General features: G+C 35.2%; 1 pseudogene; it reads left to right on the plus strand.

The window, feature by feature from the left end:
• Positions 1–735: 735 nt before the first annotated feature.
• LOC126975420 (circadian clock-controlled protein daywake-like) lies at positions 736–15,915 on the plus strand (annotated as a pseudogene).
• Positions 15,916–19,717: the final 3,802 nt, after the last annotated feature.

Consider the following 19,717-nt stretch of genomic DNA (forward strand, 5'->3'; position numbering starts at 1 on the left):
TTTATGTTTGTTGCCTCAGAACTTTCGATTGGGTGAACTGATTTTGATAATTATTGATATTTTTGGATATTATACGATTATTTTTATTTTTGGAGTCGGTGTATGCCAAGGTAGATTTGTAACTACATACATAGTTATAGGTGAGATGTGCTTGAGTCGCACGCGCGACGTGAGGAGGCGAGAGACGAGAGCGGGAGGACACCGATTCCAAAAAAAACAATAATCATTACTAGAACTAGATTAATTAATTAGATCGTATAAAAGTACGCAATAATTTTTATACTTTTCAGTATATCAGTATTATATCTGTTGTTTTGGAATAGTGTTTTTGAAGTCGGTAATTGTTTGTTAAATTAAATTGGTAATTTTTTTTTATAAAAATTATATGATAATATCAGTGGATTATTGAGTTATAACACTTGTATGATTGATATACAATAACGATAATAACACCTATATGATTGCTTAAAAGTACTGTTCTATTACTGTAATGTACCTGATGGGAAGCAAACAGTGCCGCTCGATATCTCTTGCAACACCAGTGGAATCGCAAGAGTATTGCAGGCCTTTTTGGAAGGTGTACGGACTTTCTTTGAAGGTAAAAATCGTAATATCGTGTGAGGTTCTACGCTATCATGGTGTAATAATAGTGATGATAGAAAACACCATCTGCTGTAATTGTTCGAACGGCTCTGAGAAGTAAATAACAAAACGAAATGACTACCAAGCACCACCATGCCTTGTGCTTCCCCGGGGCATAAAAAGAAGAGTAAGTCACAGGCCCAAGGGCAAGGGCAAGAGGCAACTAAGGGCATTTACCAGTGGGAGGCTCCTTTGCACAGGTTGCCAGCTAGATTACGGGTACTACAACGGCGCCATTTTCTACCGTGAAGCAGTAAAGTGTAAGCATTATTGTGTTTCAGTCTAAAAAGCGCCGTACCTAGTGAAATTACATGACAAATGAGACTTAACATCTTATGTATCAAGGTGACGAGCGCAATCGTAGTGCCACTCAGAAATTTTGGGATTTTCAAGAATCCTGAGCTCCACTGCATTGTAATGAGCAGGACGTTTCAATTACCATCAGCTGAACGTCCTGCTCGTCTCGTCCTTTATTGCCATAAAAAAAAACCCAAACACTTACCATCACTTTCTATAGGTAAGCGTCGCTAGCAGGCATTAGTGCTACGTTTGACTTCATTCAAATAGAATCCATTTTCATCACACAAGCTATCACGCATCACATAGCATGGCATGTTTCAACGCCTGCTTTTCTTTATTGTTCTGATAAATAATGTAGTGCTTATTTTTAAGCTTTTTTATTTTGACTATTTGATGCAAATGTCTCAAAATTGTTGGTAAAATAATATTTAACTAAGCTGCTAATTCCTTGTTAGTTTGATGGTTATGGGTTTCTACCAACGCATTCTATTCTTCATTTTTATCATAGTTCATTCTTCATGTCGAAGGTTCCTTCTATGGAAGCTATCCAACTAAAAAAGCACGGTTCAATTCTTGTTAAGTTTACATATTATATAGTATTAGGAAAAGTTTAAGAGCAACTTTCGCTTACCAGGATCTTAGTCGAATATTTGACTATGGCAATGTTTCATCAAATAACACGGTCTTTATTATTTATTTAGAACCGTTTTGCTTCATTTAGCTCATTATTTCACAAAGAATACTATTAAATTAGCTACCACTAATCTTAATATATATATTTCTTTTGGGCGTCTGTTGTAACTCAACTCCTCCTAAACGGCTGGACCGATTTTAATGAAACTTTCTGTGTGTCTTCAGGTGGATTCGAGAATGATTTAGATTCACAATAAGTTTCACAAGGTAGTTCAATTTAACTACCTCCTAAACGGCTGGACCGATTTTTCAAATTGAAGACGTGTGTTATAAGTTATAAGGAAGGTTAATCGGGGCTAGCTAGTCATTATAAAGGTTTTTCGTTTATTAGTAGTAACACCTAGTAAGCTGACCCAGCAAAATTTGTATCGCCATAAAAAGTAATAAAAAAAATCAATATTAAGATTTTTGGGGTATAAAAAAAGAAGCAACCGATTCTTAGACCTACCAAATATATCGTACTACCTATTAATATATTCGATTGCCATCTTGCAATCCTCTTGCGGATCTGTGGATGGAATGGAACAGAATAATATAAAAATCGTGATTCAAAAATAGGTGTTTAATTGGAGACGGGTTAAAGTTTGAAGTTGTATGTATTTTTTAATGCTGAATCATAATAAAATAAAATTTTGCCTAAATATTGAGGGGTATGAAAAACAGATGTTGGCATGTTGAATACTCAGACCTGCTCGATATGCACACAAAATTTAATACAAATCGGCTTAGCCGTTTCGGAGGAGTTTAGTATTAAACACCGGGACATGAGAATTTTATATAAAAGATGTAAGTCAGAAAATGCTAGTTGTGTACTAGAAACCACTGAATATGGTAACTTAAGTTTCATTAATTTATACATTTGAAGGACTAATCACAGACTTTTTTAAATGACCTCAGGTAAGACAGGTCATCTTTCATTTTTACGTATAGATAACTGTACAATTCTGGTACGAATAACCGGTGTCTGAGAACACTAAACACTTAGCTGGCTTGCTTTGTTACTTTTGGTGTAGTTTTTATATCAAATATTCCTAAGTGTTCAATCCCCAATCTAAATCGAATGTAGCTGCAAGAACATTTCAATTAGCTCATCTACTAAAGACTGTAGTCATAAAAAGTCGTACTTAGGTTCATTCTCATCAAGCAATTGTGTGGCCTTTATTTTTAAATCAATATCTATAATTATTATTTCGTATTATTATATCTTTGTAATAGGAAAAGGAACATTATTTAGTGTCTGAGAATAGTCTACATGTCTGTTCTTGATACTTGGACTTAGAAATCATGTTTCATGGTTGTAGTCATTTCAGCAAGCATACTATTGATGATGTGTTTAAATAATAATAACTGTATTCATAAATATTATTTTCTTAACGTAACTTTTAAGGTTTTGACAATGTCACTTTCTAATAGACATATGCTTATTTTCAGATTTGTACAGATTGCAATATGATCTTCTAACGCGGCGTGTTAGAACTTCTATCGATGATGCGATACGTCGCTCCACTTGTTTTTTTGCGACTGAATTTAGCCGCCACAACTTTAAATTAATTTCTCCCATGAAACAAATTGTGCTTTGTTTCCATCAGAGTCCCATAATAAAGGAAACGTTGTAATAAGAACGTTTGTGCTAAATAGTGGGCTTTATGCTGTTTTGTAAGCCTTAAGGTGAAAATATATTACAAAATAGATATTTCAGCAATTATATCGAAGTACAAATGGGAATAAACCAATTTAGAACACTCAATGTATTAACATAATATTAGCAAGCGGTCCGACATCGGAACATATCAAAAATTTTTTGCCCACTCAACCTTTCATAGGAATTGATCAAACGATTATCGCATTACAGGTTTAAAGTTTTGTGAGCTATACATGGAACGCGTCATAAGCAAAGGCTATTTAACAAGGTTCCTCAGTAATAAATTCAAAGTCGTAAAAGAGTAAACATCAAGTGTGGACGAATATAGTTTAACAAACTCTGCAATATGTTGAAATTAAAATACTTAATTTTCATTACCACAGTCATCGCTGGAGTACATTCAGGTATAAAATATTATTGATGAACCATTTTTTTATAACTCAATATAACGAGATCGCTTTTGTATTTTTCCATCACTTATTTATGATATCTAAAATGTATATAAATATATATATACATTTTAAATATCATACATTATATAACAAACATAACATATATATATATGTTATGATAACGAATGTGTACGTATACTGTATATAATATGTTTAACTAAATAAAAATAAAATAAAATAAAATAAAAAAGCCTTTATTGCTGCTTTTCCTTACCATTAGTATATACATGCCTACTTACTAAACACTTAATTGATTTAATCTATTCTATTATTTGAACTATCGGCAACTAGATGTTTGTGTAGGCCAGCTTGTCTGTCGACAAAGGCCTCCTCTAAAGATTTCCACGTATTCCTGTCTCTCGCTAAACGGGTCCATATCGGACCAGCCACTTTCTTGAAGTCATCTTCCCATCTTTTGCTTTGTCAGCCTCTATTTCTTTTGCTAACTCTTGGGTACCATTCTGTTATTAACTTAGTCCATTTTTCTTTACTGTCTCGTAACATATGTACCGTCCAACGCTTTTCCCATTTTTGGTCCAGTTTAAATTCCTGAAGATCATCTCTAGTACTGCTGAAAATAATTTAGGTGATATAGGATCTCCTTGGCGTACACCTCTTTTATTAGGAAATTCGTTACCCGTAGATTCCAGTTTGATTTGTGCTGTACTCACTGTGTATACGTTTTTAATTATTCTTATGTATTTTGCTTCGACATGTTGTTTTTTTAGAGCGTCCCATATATACTCATGTTCCAATGTATCAAACGCTTTGTTAAAGTCAACGAACCCCATATAACATGTTTTATTATATTCTTTACACTTCTGTATAATTTGTCTTAGAGTGTGTATGTGGTCAATAGTTGAAAATTTGCTTCGGAAACCAGCTTGTTCCTTAGGTTGGTTTTCCTCTAGTGTGTTGGTAATTCTGCTTAATATGATTTTTGAAAATACTTTATAAATATTGGACATTAAACTGATCGGCCTGTAGTTTCTTATATCGCCCTTATCTCCTTTTTTATGCAGCAGTATGTTTGAAGATTTGGTCCAGTCTTCCGGGATGATTTCCTTTTCGAGGATTTCATTGAACAGATCAGTAAGTATTGGTAACGTAGTTTTTAGGAGTTCATTTGTAACTAAATCGGATCCAGGTGATTTTTCTAGCTTTTGTGTTTCGATAGATTTTATTATTTCTTCCTTTAGAATTGGTTTAATCTCCTCTTCATTTTCCGAATAAATTTCCTCAATTACTTGTTTTCCATTATGACTTTGGTATAAATTTTGATAGTATTTCGTAGCGATTCCTAGTATTTCTGGTCTTATTCTGGTCTTTCCATTGCCTTTATTTTTCATGTTTGGAATTGAGTCTTTTTTATAATTCATTTCTTTTACAGCCTTCTTTATTCCTCCAGTTTTTTCAATATGTTTTCTTAATGTTGTAAATCTTTTTGTTTTTCGTTCTTTCAGAGTTTTTCGCTTATCTTTTTGCTTATTTCTGCTATCTTTTGTCTACTATTTTCATTGTATTTTCCTTGTTTTATAAGTTCTTTCCGTTCTTGTAATAATTGCTTACTTTTTAATGTTATTGCTGTCTTACTAATTATATTTACTTTATTAGTTTCTGTTTTTAATTGTTTAAGCAATCTATTGTATTTATCTTGCGTGGATATACATTCTTTTCCTCTGCCTTGCAAGGATATTTCGAGGTTGTTCAGAAGTAAATCAGTGTTACCGGTGCATTCAATGGCTGTCCCTGATAGTTTAGCCCTCACCATTCTATGATCTTAGTTAAAATTAAAGTTGTTTAAAACAGACAAATCTTTAAAAAAAATTATATTGTTAGACATAATGAAGTCGATCTCGTTCTTATGCCGGCCATTAGGAGAGATCCATGTCCATTTCTTCGATGGTTTCTTTCCGTAAAAACTATTTAGGATGTTTAATTTATTTTCAATAGCAAAGGATACTAGTCGTGAGCCGTTTTTACTTCTATTGCCAAATCCATGATTCCGTATGATATTTTCTTCTCCAATTTTTTGTTTGCCAATCTTTCCATTAAAGTCGCCCATAACTATTACGTTTTTGGATGCTTTTGCAATAGTGGATTGTAAATCTACGAAAAAATTTTAAATTTTTACTATGTCTTCTTTTATATTTTATTTGGTAGGCGAATACGCCTGGATTATTGTCCATACTTGATCTTCCTCACCATCTACAGGCAATTGAATTTTGAGAAGTGCAATCCGTTCTGAAATTCCTCTTAGTTCTTGTATGTTTTTGACAAGATTTCTTTTAACCATGAATCCGACTCCGTACAATCCGGCCGTCTCCCCAATATGGTGTAATATGTATTTTCCATAGTCTTCTATTCTTTCCCACATTCTTCTCACTTCGCTAATTCCAATTATGTCCCATTTTATCTCATCTAGTGCTAGTTCTAGTTCTTCTAGTTTTTCTGTGGTTCCTAGTGATCCACAGTTTATAGTTGCTATATGTATATCATTATATTTATGTTTTTTGTTATTTTTTATCTTTAGAGGGTCGTGGTCGTTTTCCCCCACGAGGACCAGTCGGCTTGGGGGAGGTTGGTGATTTCCAATTATTTGGTTGTTTAAATTTTTATGTTGTTGTGTTTTCCGGTTGCCGATAGCTAATTGTTATTGCCTATTATCCACCATAGAGGAAGAGGAAGAGAGAGAGTTGGATCTACCTCTCATGACATCGAAAGCGTTACGCATATTATTTTGTGATGGCGTTCAGGCTTGTTGCTTTTTTGCTTGTATATTATCTAGCGACGATGAAGATATTTTACTATTCACCGTGTCCAGCAACCCGTAAATATATTTTAATTACAATAAGTTTGAGTACTGCACTACAACGATGTTTACAATTCGAGCACCGGAACCGGAAAAACGTGTTTGTATGTTAAATATGTTTAACTAATCACATGTTAATAATAATTTTTTAAATATTACGGTAACGAACAAATTACACTCTTACATGTGGGTACATATAAATATGGGTACAAATAATCACTTACTAGTTCGTTCAATTCAAGACACCTGTGGTATAAAATATATATTCCATGAAGGAGAGATAGAGACTGTGTTTGCAAGTCGGTCGCGAGAGACCTCGTAGAACATTCGTCGACCAAATTGGGGACGTTTTGAGAAAAGGAAAGGTCCGAAGCACCCGCAACCGTCGAGAATGTATGAAAAGAGTAATGAATGTGGAGGAAGCGCGTGAGGCTTGTAAGGATAGAAGCAAGTGACGTTCCATTGTCTCTGCCTACCCAACGGGAACAAGCCGTATATGTGTGGTGTGAGGTATTCTTGTGAAAAGGAATTGCAGTTTGATGGGATGGTTTGAGGTTTCTTTTCCATTTGCCCTAAGCCAACACAGTTTTTTTCCGTCCATAAGGAAAAGGTTTTCCAGGATACTCCATCAGATCCTAATTGTGAACTTCCAGCGTCGATTTTTTAGAACTATTACGTCATGTACCTCCTAAAGTAGTTTTAAACAGTAAGTGCTGCTATTTGACTCTAGTGTTGAAGAAGTTAGACCTCCAGTTAACTTACAGACCCAACAAAACGTACCGGTTGATCCACTATTTTACGTTGATTTTTAGTGGGTGATTGATACTTCCCGAAGAGTTTCGACCCCATTCCTCTAAGATGGTATACCACGCATGTGTATACAGTATGGTAATTGTTGTAAGCCAGACTCTACGGAATCTGTGCTTCTATTATTTCAAATGTCATTATAAACTTTTCATCTGAAGGATTTTTCCGGTATACTTAGTTATAAGTTATTCTGGACAAGTATGGGTAGAAGTTGAGCAGTATTTTCAATATCTTCATCTTTTTAATACGTTCATTGCCACATAATAACATAACGCTGTGGACGGTAACGCGAATGTGAACTTTTGATAAGTTGACGTGGCCTGTAGTTAGCCATTTTGTTTTTGTCTTGTTCGCGCTCACTAGTTTACTCGATGCAGCCGTGCAGTCCGGTTTAATTTTTGTTTAGTTATTTGCCATTCTTCGTTGTGTTTCGACAAAAACTTTATTTTTTTTATAATTAGTAACAAACCAAAACCAAGAAAAATATCAGTAATGTACATCGCGTGCTTCTGCGACTCAAAAGTTCCGTGGAAGTATTTTAAAATTAAGTGGAAGATTTTTTGCTGGAATCGGATGAAGATGTAGATGACACGCAGGATATTATATAGATGGTGGTGAAAGTAATTCAGAATCTTGTAATGATAAAGAGGAGGAGGGGTCTGCCAAACTACAGCCCAGCCGATCCACAACGCAGAGTCGACACCGACTGTGCCAATAACTCCACCGCGCCTCAGCAGCCATCCAGTGGAACATCTACGAAACCTACCATCTACGACTATCGTTTCAATTAAGAACTTTCTTCTTTTGCCAAGACAAATAAAGTATTTGTGCCACCGCCCGATAGTCCTAGAGGATTTTATATAGATATTAGATAGGGTCTATTTCTTACTGAGGATAACCTAAAAATGTAAAGTAGAATACAAAAATATCCAGACAATATGAAGAATTAATTCAATGATAATTACAAAGGAGTTTTTTTTACTAATAGGGAGTTATGAGATATTGCCTTGCAAACACAAATCACGCGAAAGGTGAAAAGTGGAAGGCTTCTTTGCACAGGATGCCGGCTAGATTATGGGTACCACAACGGCGCCTATTTCTGCCGTGAAGCAGTTATATGTAAGCATAACTGTGTTCCGGTCTGAAAGGCGCGGTAGCTAGTGAAATTACTGGGTAAATGAGAATTAACATCTTATGTCGAAAGGTGTCAAATATTGGCAAAATAGTATTGTAAAGTTCACATAGCAAATTAATAATATTTTAATGCCCATTTCTAGACTCAGTAAACAGGATCATTATCTGCTATAGCATCTAAAACGATTGGGCTTCTTCTGAGATTGATTATTGCTCGATACTTGGCATCATTGCGCGGGTGATCACGAATTTTTGAAAGTGATTAATACCTATGAGATTTATTTGAAAATTACACGCGTACACTTCTACAATATTATTCTAGTAATCTAACCAGGACCACAATGATAATTATTAATAACTGGCACAAACAAGATAAAAATCAGCCTAAAATATCGAGCTTTTATGCATAAGTATACGAGCCGAAAACTAAAATTATAGTTTTACCTAGAATAAATAACATTAAAAAGTAAATAATATTATAATCGCAGTAATTTCGTTCTATATAGTGGTATAATTTGTAGTCATTTATAAAAATATTTATCGCTAATAAATAAACTCACCAAACATAGAATTTATTATAGATTTTTTACATATAGACGACATAATATATTTATTTACTAGGGAGTGAATGTAACGTGGTGGGCTCTGTCTGAGTTATAAGCACTACTGTCCATTGGGTGTCTATAAATTAATTATAATAATATCTTATTAAGTGAATTACCACATTAACATAATCGTATTTCTTACATTCACGATTCATAAACTAGTTTACCTCAATTAGTTGTATGTTGTCGTCATTATTATTATATAATGGAGGTCACACAGTTCAAGTTCAATTTTCAATTTAAATATTAATATTAGCGACGTTTTTCTGTTTGAAAGTAAGGGAAGAGACGAGCATGACGTTCATTCGTTATTGAAACGCCCTACCCATTACAATAGAGTGCCGCTCAGGATTCTTGAAAAACCCATTAATTCTGAGCTGCACTACAACTGCGCTCGTCACCTTGAGACATAAGATGTTAAGTCTCATTTGCCCAGTAATTTCACTAGCTACGGCGCCCTTCAGACCGAAACACAGTAATGTTTACATATTACTGCTTCACGGCAGAAATAGGCGCCGTTGTCGTACCTATAATCTAGTCGGCTTCCTCTGCAAAGGAGCCTCCCACTGGTAGTCACGTTGGTGAATAATTAAAAGTCTGATGATTCAAAATGCGTGAAAGAAGCTGCTGCTCTTCTGATACCAAGATTAGGTGATGGTATACCAGAACTTGGAATTGAACCGGTCGACCCGCAATACATTTTCTATTTGAGGCCAGATCATAGAGTGCATATTTTTTGGTGTCCCAATGCATGTGGCAGCAAAAAGGTTGCACTGGTATATGCGGACGATGTCATGGGTAACAGCTAGTTAAAGTACAAGGGTATTCATCAGGGTCTGCCCAGTTTTATCTTTATTGTATGTATGTCTAAACTAAGTTCTGGTTTCATGCAGAAAATTCACCAGCATTAAATCGAAATTTTATAATTTTCAGCACCGTATGTGAATAAATGCAAGTCAGATGATGCGCCAAAGAAGCTTCTGCTCTTCTGATACCAATGTTCGGTGATGGTATACCAGAACTCGGAATCGAGCCTGTCGACCCACTTTTGATTAAGAAGTCTGACGCCAGTTCGCCGAATTTGAAACTTATTTTAACAGATTATACGGTTTCTGGATTAAAAAACTGTATCCCGAAGAAAGTAAAGTATGTACTTATCCAGGTTGTTGCTATTTTTTGTTTTTATTCTAAAATAAACATACGACAATTTAAAGACATGCTAGACGGTCACTTAATTTACAACGCCCTGCTTACTGTTACGATATGCCGATCAGGATTCTTGAAGATCCAGTGTTCTAAATAACACCCCAATTGCACTAAGTGTAATATCTCAAACGGACAAATCTTGTGGTACCCATTAAGCCAGAATTTATATTAGTTGTTATTTTGATACATAATTAAAATAGAATTATTCAATCTTGACATAATTTTTCTCAGTAATAGCAAATAATATAATACAATAGTACAAGTACGGAAGTCTGACTCCGCAAAATCAATTAAATAAATAGGGACTCTTGCAGCCATATAATAAGGTGTAATTCAGATCGCAGCGCTACTAATCTACATTTTTATTCACATAGAAGTTGCCTCTCTTTCTATCGCGTGACTCTTCTGATGACATTAGGGTTGTCTTCTTTACCTAAAACTGTACCAACCTAGTATAAGGTCATATTATAAAAATAACCCAGTTTTTTCTCTAATTTAAATAGGTATGTAATCGTTATTTTAAATCAATATTTCATCTTTTGTTTTCAAACCTACAATGTAACGTTGAATGGTTGAAACACCACAACATAGTCAAACCTACTTAGTATATAGGAAATAAATAGATAGCTATCATGAATCGTAATTTCATTACAATAATAATCACTTTAAATTAGATTGTTTCAGTGTCTTAAGAACGCTTAAAAAATTTAAATTTCGATTGCATTTATCTTTAATATTTGCTTTGCTTATTATTTCTCAATTTTTTTCAAATATCGGTCCCATCGGTGAAGTAGGTTACATCACTGCTCGCTCGTGAGTCCCTACTGGCTGGCATACTGTGTAAAGGCCGCCACACGTACTTACAATTTTGATACCTACACGGGGAGTGAGACAGGCCTGGTAATAGTTATAGGCTGGAGGCAAATATTAAGAAACTACACATACATAAAACGGAACTTATATACAGTATTTAGTTGAAAAAAAAAAACTTTTTTTTGTCGCTTTGAAATTTGCAGACGCTCAATTATTAAATCAAAAATCCGCTAATGAAGCAGACCTTCTAAATCGTATCTTAATGGTAAAACACAAACACGATTCTATCATCCACCTGATTCTTAGTCCCTCTATTCTTACAAAAAGGTCGTATTTATTAATTATTTTTGGTTTATCTTCCTCAATCAACTCGCAATTAGCACATAGGATCTTTTTTTACGTTATTTTCTATAGCGTAGTATAAAACTCATACAGTAAAATATCATTATTATTTTGTAAATTTACATTTCAGGTACGATAAGTCCAAATCCAAAATACTTCTGAAATTATTATGCACAGTTCAGCTCGAGGGCACCTACGATATGAAAGGTCAACTTCTGATCCTTCCTTTGGAGGGCAATGGGCCGATACACGTTACACTGAGTATGTATAATTCGAAAAACTTTTCCGTCTTTATAGTTATTGTTTATTGTACAGCTACTAAAGATAGCTAAGTTCAAACTGTCACAGTCCGAAATCAATCTGAACTGAATAAATGATTTAGATTGCTGCCTATTGACTTAGCATATTTCAAACAACTGGAGTAAATGAGGCTATGCATAGATATAGCAGTCGAAGCTTATTATGGTGTGATTTGTGGCATATTTGGGCTGTGTTTTTTTACGATGTGATTTGTCTTACGGCCGTTTAACTTACGGATACATTGTTATCACCGTTTAATGACAAGATCTTACCTATCCATAGTTATGTCCAGTATAGTTATAGTCCAATGCTATCTGTCAATAGGTTATTGAAATGTAAGTAAGCGTAAAAGGATAGATTTGTCTACGTCAAGTAAATAACTAAGGATAGATAAGTTATTCAAAACGTGACATTGGAATTAAATAATATGACATTATTTGCCGATGCACATTGTCGGTTAATACAAGTAAGCGCGCTCCGAGCAACCAACCAAAATGGTAAATCCTCAGCCACCCCGCAGATGCCTTAGCAATCCTTTAAATATCATGAAAATGAGGTCTAATTTTTGATAATATTTTTTTTTTATATATTTTGATTGTGAATATCTAGTAAATAAATTTTCATGTAATATTTTTTCCTGAGTTAATTTTACGCGATTAAATTGACTGAATACATTATGTCTAGGTTTTTTTGTCATCAGAACCTTACGCAAAGACGGAAAAGCTTACCCCCTTATTCATAATAGTCTGCTAACTTAAAGCATTGCTAATTCTCACTCTGTCTTCTTCTATTGACCTAAGTCAGAATGAGAAAAAACACTCGTAAGTGGCTGTTTAAAGTTAGCGGACCATTATGAATCAGGGGGTTAGTGTGCATAAATATGTAATAATATACATCTACATACTACAATCGAGGACAATTTGAAGCGTAATTTTTGTCTGTTTTTGTCTGGAATTGTATATGTAGGCTACTTATTAACATTTTATTGTTAAAATTTCAGACAAAGCAGAAATCAGCATTGAATTAGATTTGGATGAAATTGAAAAAGATGGTGTTAAATACTGGAATATCAAGGATCATAAATTCAGCTATGTTTTAAAGGATAAGAGCGTAGTCGTATTCGATAACCTCTTCGGTGGTAACGATGTTCTTGGTAAGTATTATTATAATATCCACAACTAGTTTCATCATCATCATCATCAGCCGGAAGACGTCCAATGCTGAACAAAGGCCTCCCCCAAAGACTTCCGCGAAGATCGGTCCTACGCTGCCCTCATCCAACGTATTCCAGCGATCTTGACCAGATTGTCAGGCCATCTTGTAGGGGGCCTACCAACACTGCGTCTTCCAACTGGCTTATAACAATAAAAAACAAGTTGGGCTAAGTAGAATAGTTAGAGATCGTAAATATGCAGTCAGAATTGTTTTTACTGGAAATTAACTGAATTATAATATGCATACCTATTCCCTATTCTTATAATTACGTATTGTATATTTCAAAAATAACACTCTAAAATACAAACCGTTAACCTTCATCGGAATTAAATTTTAGTCACTATTTTATATATGTCATAATTACACGCGTTTAAAAAGTATTCAATTATTCAATATTTGATCCACGGTAATCTCTTTTACACTTGAACATGGCTTAAATTAAAGACCGTACATTTTAAACGCAAGTTTTAGAAACTCCTCAGGAAGTAAGAATAAGGAAAAACAGCATCTGTTTGCATACACATCATAATAAGTAATTAACAATAAAATTTGTCAATTAAGATTCTAATTACCTAGGGAATATAGAGATAGCCGCGACTAGATAGTCCGAGTGCGATGTCTTTAAAAGGCATAAAAGGCATTTATTTTTTCAAAATTGATTCCTTTAGAATTCTTTTTAATGTCATTTCTAATAACTACTAGATACTACTACCGCTTCGGAAACAAATGGCGCTCTGAGAGAGAAGAAGGGGCGCAAGAAACTCCCAGCATTCTTCTTTTTGCGCTCTTTTCAATAAAAATATACAATATTGTACAGTCATTTCTATCGCTATAAAACAATCACAATCTAGTCCCAGACTGTCCGATCATTTTGATATTCAGCAGTGGAGTAATAGGATTTACGACAGAGGCATTTTTTTATAAAACATTTAAATTTATATATAGATAATGCCTGAACAGTGGCTGGGACTTTATTATAGAAGTGTATACATTTACCTTTAAAGCTAATAAGCCTTAGGCTTCATAAGATACATAATAGTATCTTATGAAGCCTACTAGAATTAGTTACAAGCAATCCCTTATTTCTAGTGTTATAATAATGAAAATCACTATTAAGAGCAAAAGTTATCTCGATATTGCTTGAAAAGTTAAAGTTTTTTGGTTCAGAATGTAATATTTGGAAGAAATTGTGTAGTACATCCATTGAATAGGAATCGGAGTATAGATAGAGAATTCCACAAGAAGTACGAGAAATACAGAATGTATCCAGAAAATTTGTTCTAGTATACCAGAATTAGTATCGAAACCTTCCATTATATTCTTAAAGAGCTGGCCTAGCCAGTACTTCGGAAATAAGAGTTTTACAGTTCATTTTATTCGCGGCGAAAACAACTAAACTTGTTTAGTGTCTGTACTATTCACCGCGTCAGTCCGATCAGTACATTTTGTATACATTTATTCTAATCGCTAGACTTTTAGCCGTTCGCACTGCACAAATATTCGCTATGGCGACAGTCCCGTGGCCAGGCCGTTAATTTCATTGGCGAACTTTCGATAATTGTTATGTGTGATGTTCATATTAAGGAAATATTAACATGATTTTTAGATACTCGAAAGTAATAATATTATCTTATATGCATTTCAAGATCGAATTGCAAAAAAATCGCAAGTTTGATATGGGTTTTTATCAAGTCATTAGAAACTTTCTATAAAATCCGGCTTTAAACATTATTTTAATAACAATAAGTACTAAAATTGATAAAAAATTATGGTGATATAATAAAAAAAAAATAAATATGGCTAAGACAGGTGTTTTTTAGACAGTAAGGTAACTCTTAAAACGTTATGACCTAACAATAACAACGTCTAAAATGGAGTTAATCTTTTTCTACTACAAAACAGTGTTTAGCTTGTGTTTAACTAGAACGTCATTAAGCACACCATAAACTGAAGTGTACAGGAACAAGTAAAGGAACGGAATGCAATAATTGTTGTCAGCTCTTATACATCTGTCATTATAATATAATCTTAATCTTCCATACGAATATGATCTAATGATTGTTAGACATACCTTAGATAAGCTTGGACTCGTGTTTAAATATAAGCAATGTCTAAAGATTGTTGAACGCTAAACAACAGAAAGACACAGATTTGTAATAGAACTGTTTAAGCGAGTGTTTAATTATTTTGTAATAACATAGTTATTGCCTGCAACATTCAGATGTAAGTAACAATCAATACATTCAAATTAAATCATTCATTTTTTTTAAATAATTTAATGTTAAATTTATATAACCTATTAATTTTATTGCTGCTTTGTATTAATTACCATATCTTATATAATCTTTAGGCGCGTTATAAAAAAATGGTGAGAGTGAAATTTTAAGAAAGAAGCGCACGCATCACTTTTACACAAAAGTAACAGGGTGAAGTTGGTTGCTAATTTTTCTGACATTTGCGACATTCCCTATATTTTTTTGGATTCTTCGTCCATTATTAGGATAGGCAAAAGGTTCAAGCCCGTACAGCCGTATTCGTTATTTAATAATTAATTGTCAAAGCCATCGTTGCAAGATTTTTACAATATTGTTCTTTCTACAAACGTAGAATAGCACGAGGAATAAATAATTTTAAGGATTTTTGCTTTGCTAGGCCAAAGAAGTATAACTTCTTGTATGCATACATAAGTACATACAGACTTTGTTTATATGTTGGCTAAAAATAAAAATATTTGTTTCAGCTTCCGCAGTTAAGGATGTCATTGCAGAAAGTGGTAACGACATCATCTTAGAAGTTGGTCTTCCCATCATCACTGACACTGTAAAGGGTGTCATCGATCGTATTGACAAAATGTTCCATCAAATCCCCATTTCAGAACTTACTTTTGATTAATGATCATCTATCTTGTGATTTTATGTTTGTAAGATGAAAATAAATTAAGCTTTTTTTATATGTATTTTATTTGAATTCTTGCATAGTTGCTATAGATGTGCGTATTGTTCGTATTAATTGTAAACTGCATCAGTGCATTGATTAGCGTTTAGGATTTTTTATTGGTCCCAATGACGATATATACATATAGACAAATTACGTCGTATAAAAACCGTAATATAGTACATGCCACAAATTACACCACAATAAGCTTCGACTGCTATATTTATACAACTATACATTGCCGCATTTACTCCAGATGTTCTAAATATTCTGTTCAATAAGCAGGAATGTAAAACATTTATTCAGTCATCACACGACTAATGAGACGAGTGTACTTACATTATCTTTAAGCACACTGTTGCCGTTCCGCTATCATATTTCGAATGATACGTATTTATATCTGTGCAAAGGTTTTACCAGTGGGAGGCTCCTTTGCACAGGATGCCGGCTAGATTATGGGTAGATACCACAACAGCGCCTATTTCTGCCGTGAAGCAGTAATGTCTAAATGTTACTGTGTTTCGGACTGTGGGGTGCGGCAGCTAGTGAAATTACTCGGCAAATGAGACTTAACATCCTATGTCTCAAGATGACGAGCGCAATCATAGCAACTCAGAATTGAAGAATTACAAACAAGAATCCTGGTCGGCGCTGAATTGTAATGGGCAGGGCGTATCAAATACCATCAGTTGAATGCCTTACTTGTCTCATCCCGTATTTTCATTAAAAAAATATACTGAGCGATAGCGCATCTCACTTGCTCTCTTCCACTAGTTATGGCGAGTATCTAACCGAAACATAATAATTCTTGAATATTTATGCTTCACGGCGGAAAAAGAGCCGCTGTGGTATCGTGCCCATTCTGACCTCCTGTACTAAGAAACAAAAAAAGAAATTTTATAATAATAAACCAGGCATTCTAAGCATAATAAATTCATGAGCATGGCCTTTAATTTTAAAAGCTCTAGAATGTTAAAGTACTATTCGATTTGAGGACATAAGCGCATATCAGTATATGGTATTGGTTTCAATTGGCTAAGTTCTTTAACTTATATAAAAAAATTCACAAAAAAACAACCGACTTCAAAACTTCACTATTCCAAAACAATAGATATAATGTGCAATAAAAAGTATAAAAATAATTGCGTATTTTTATACAATCTAATTAATTAATCTAATTCTAGTTACGATTATTGTTATTTTTGGAATCGGTGTCCTTCCGCCGCGACCCGCTCTCGCCTCTCGCCTCCTCACGACTCAAGCACATCTCATCTATAACTATGTATGTAGTAACAAACCTATCTTGGATGACACCGACATAAAAAATTACAATAATCGTAACTAGAATTAGATTGTATAAAAATACGCAATTATTTTTATACTTTTAAGTGCGTATTATATCTATTGTTTTGGAATAGTATTTTTGAAGTCATTTGTTTTTTTGTTATTTTTTTTATTTTATGATTTTTAGTGAATTTGAAGTACAGTAACTAACAATTTGCCTAAATATGTGTAGATATGCTAAATTTTTCAATGCAGCAATGAACGTAAGTGCTTTGCAATTTGATTACAAACAGTTAGAAATTCTGCCACAAATCGCACCCTTACTGTAAGTCGTTAAGGAGTCCCATTGATCATCATATTCGACTACCTTACCTGACCATAACTATGTTATGGAAGATGACTTAAATATCCGGATAGCATAAAAAAGTAGTATCGTTTATTTGCTCCTAAGAATTGAAGAGTTCCGTCATGGATTCCGTAATCAGAACCTAACCAAGCTCTTCCCAAACTATCTTTGAAGACCTTTGAAATAAAAAGAATTATCTAAACCGTTTCACCCAGTCGAAAGTTTTGAGGTAACAAACATAAAAAAAGAACATACCGACGAATTGAGAACCTCCTCCTTCTTTGAAATTACCCACATACATTGCAAGTATTAAGTCTGATTTTTATATAGATCACCAAAAATTTGCACCAAATTAATAATTGTCCCAACCAACCACTCACTCCAAATTTCGATGAATTATATAAAATCCGGCTATTTAGACACAAAGGTAATGATTTTTTTCAAAAACAGATCAAATCATAGAAGTATTTTAACCACGATGAGCGCCACTGCGACCATTTGAATACCAAGTTTGCGCACTTACCACTAAAAAACCCCCTATTTTGTATCACCGCTCTCCGACAATACTTCCATAGCCTCGCCTAGTATCGGAATAATATGTCTTGAATCCTTGAGCGATTTCCAATTCACGTTTATATAGAAAGGCAAAGCCAAATTGGTTTCGAAGGGGCTGGACGTCATAAATAGAGCACTGCAATGCTACAGTACTACAGAGACGAGCAGGACGTTCAGCTGATGGTAATTGATACGCCCTACCCATTACAATGCAGTGCCGGTCATGATTCTTGAAAAACCCCAAAAATTCTGGCACCACAACTGCGCTCGTCACCTTGAGACATAATATATTAAGTCTCATTTGCCCAGTTATTTCACTAGCTACGGCCCTTCAGACTGAAACACAGTAATACTTACACATTACTGCTTCACGGCAGAAATAGATGCCGTTGTGATCACCGCCGCCTACTACACAACACCAGAGGAATCACAGGAGCATCGTCAAACAGCTCTTACAGCGCAGTACAAACAAACTCATAACAGTACTTAAGATATTCATTAGAAATACTAATTTATCGTAAGGGAAGGGACCTGTCTACTCGCTGGCTCCGCCTAGATTTAGAGGACAGCATCCGCATCTTTGCGTGTGTCTACTGGTCCCAGGTCCCATAGTGGTAACGTAGAAACGGATCATCTCATGGGTAACGTTCAAGCGGCAATTGACGACGTGCTTGCACAGATCCCTTCCGCTGAAATCGTTGTCTTGGGTGACTTCAATGGGCACAATGCCGAATGGCTTGGGTCGCGTACACGTCACTGACTACGCAGGGCGATCTGTGCATAATTTTGCATTGACGTATGGTCTGTCCCAATTGGTTAAGTTTCCAACGCGGCTCCACGATGTGTACAACCACACGCCGTCCTTATTGAATCTTCTGCTGACTACGTTCTGTGATGAAGAATGACACCCTGGCCCATACGGCAAAAGAGAAAGCCGTATACTGTGTGCTCTTTTGCCTCCAACTCGACTCTTCACGACATCGGAAAAACACCACCGACCATCCCGCGGTGTCAGAGCTGAAGTACAGTTAAGACAGAAAACTGTTAGGCGAGCTCTGTTTTCGTTGGACGTCAGGAAGTCGAGCGGGCCGGATGGCATTTCTCCAATCGTGCTTAGAACGTGTGCCCCTGAGTTGACGCCGGTGCTAACGCGTTTATTCCGGCACTCTGATTGAAAAGGCGAAGTCACTGACTCATTGAAGTCAGCCCTTGTCCATCCGATCCAAAACAAGGAGAGAGTTCGGATACGGCAAACTACAGGCCTATTGCTATTACCTCCCTGCTCTCCAAAATCATGAACAATATAATTAACCGCCAGCTCTTGGTTTACCTAGAGGATCACCAGTTTATCAACGCCATGGTCGGTCGACCGCAGGCAATCTTCTGGTATACTTAACACATAAATGGGTGGCGGCTATTGAAAGCAAGGGGGAAGGCATGGTAGTTAGCCTGAATATAGCGAAGGCCTTGGATCGTGTATGACACAAGGCGCTCCTCTCAAAACTTCCATCATTTGGGCTTCCCGAGAGCTTATGCAAGTGGACCTCCAGCTTCCTCGCTGGGCGCAGCATACAGGTCATTGCAGACGATTATTGCTCGAACTCAAAGCCCGTGAACGCTGGAGTGCCCCAAGAT

This window comes from Leptidea sinapis, chromosome 35 (assembly GCF_905404315.1).
Source record: "Leptidea sinapis chromosome 35, ilLepSina1.1, whole genome shotgun sequence".
Taxonomy (NCBI): Eukaryota; Metazoa; Arthropoda; class Insecta; order Lepidoptera; family Pieridae; genus Leptidea; species Leptidea sinapis.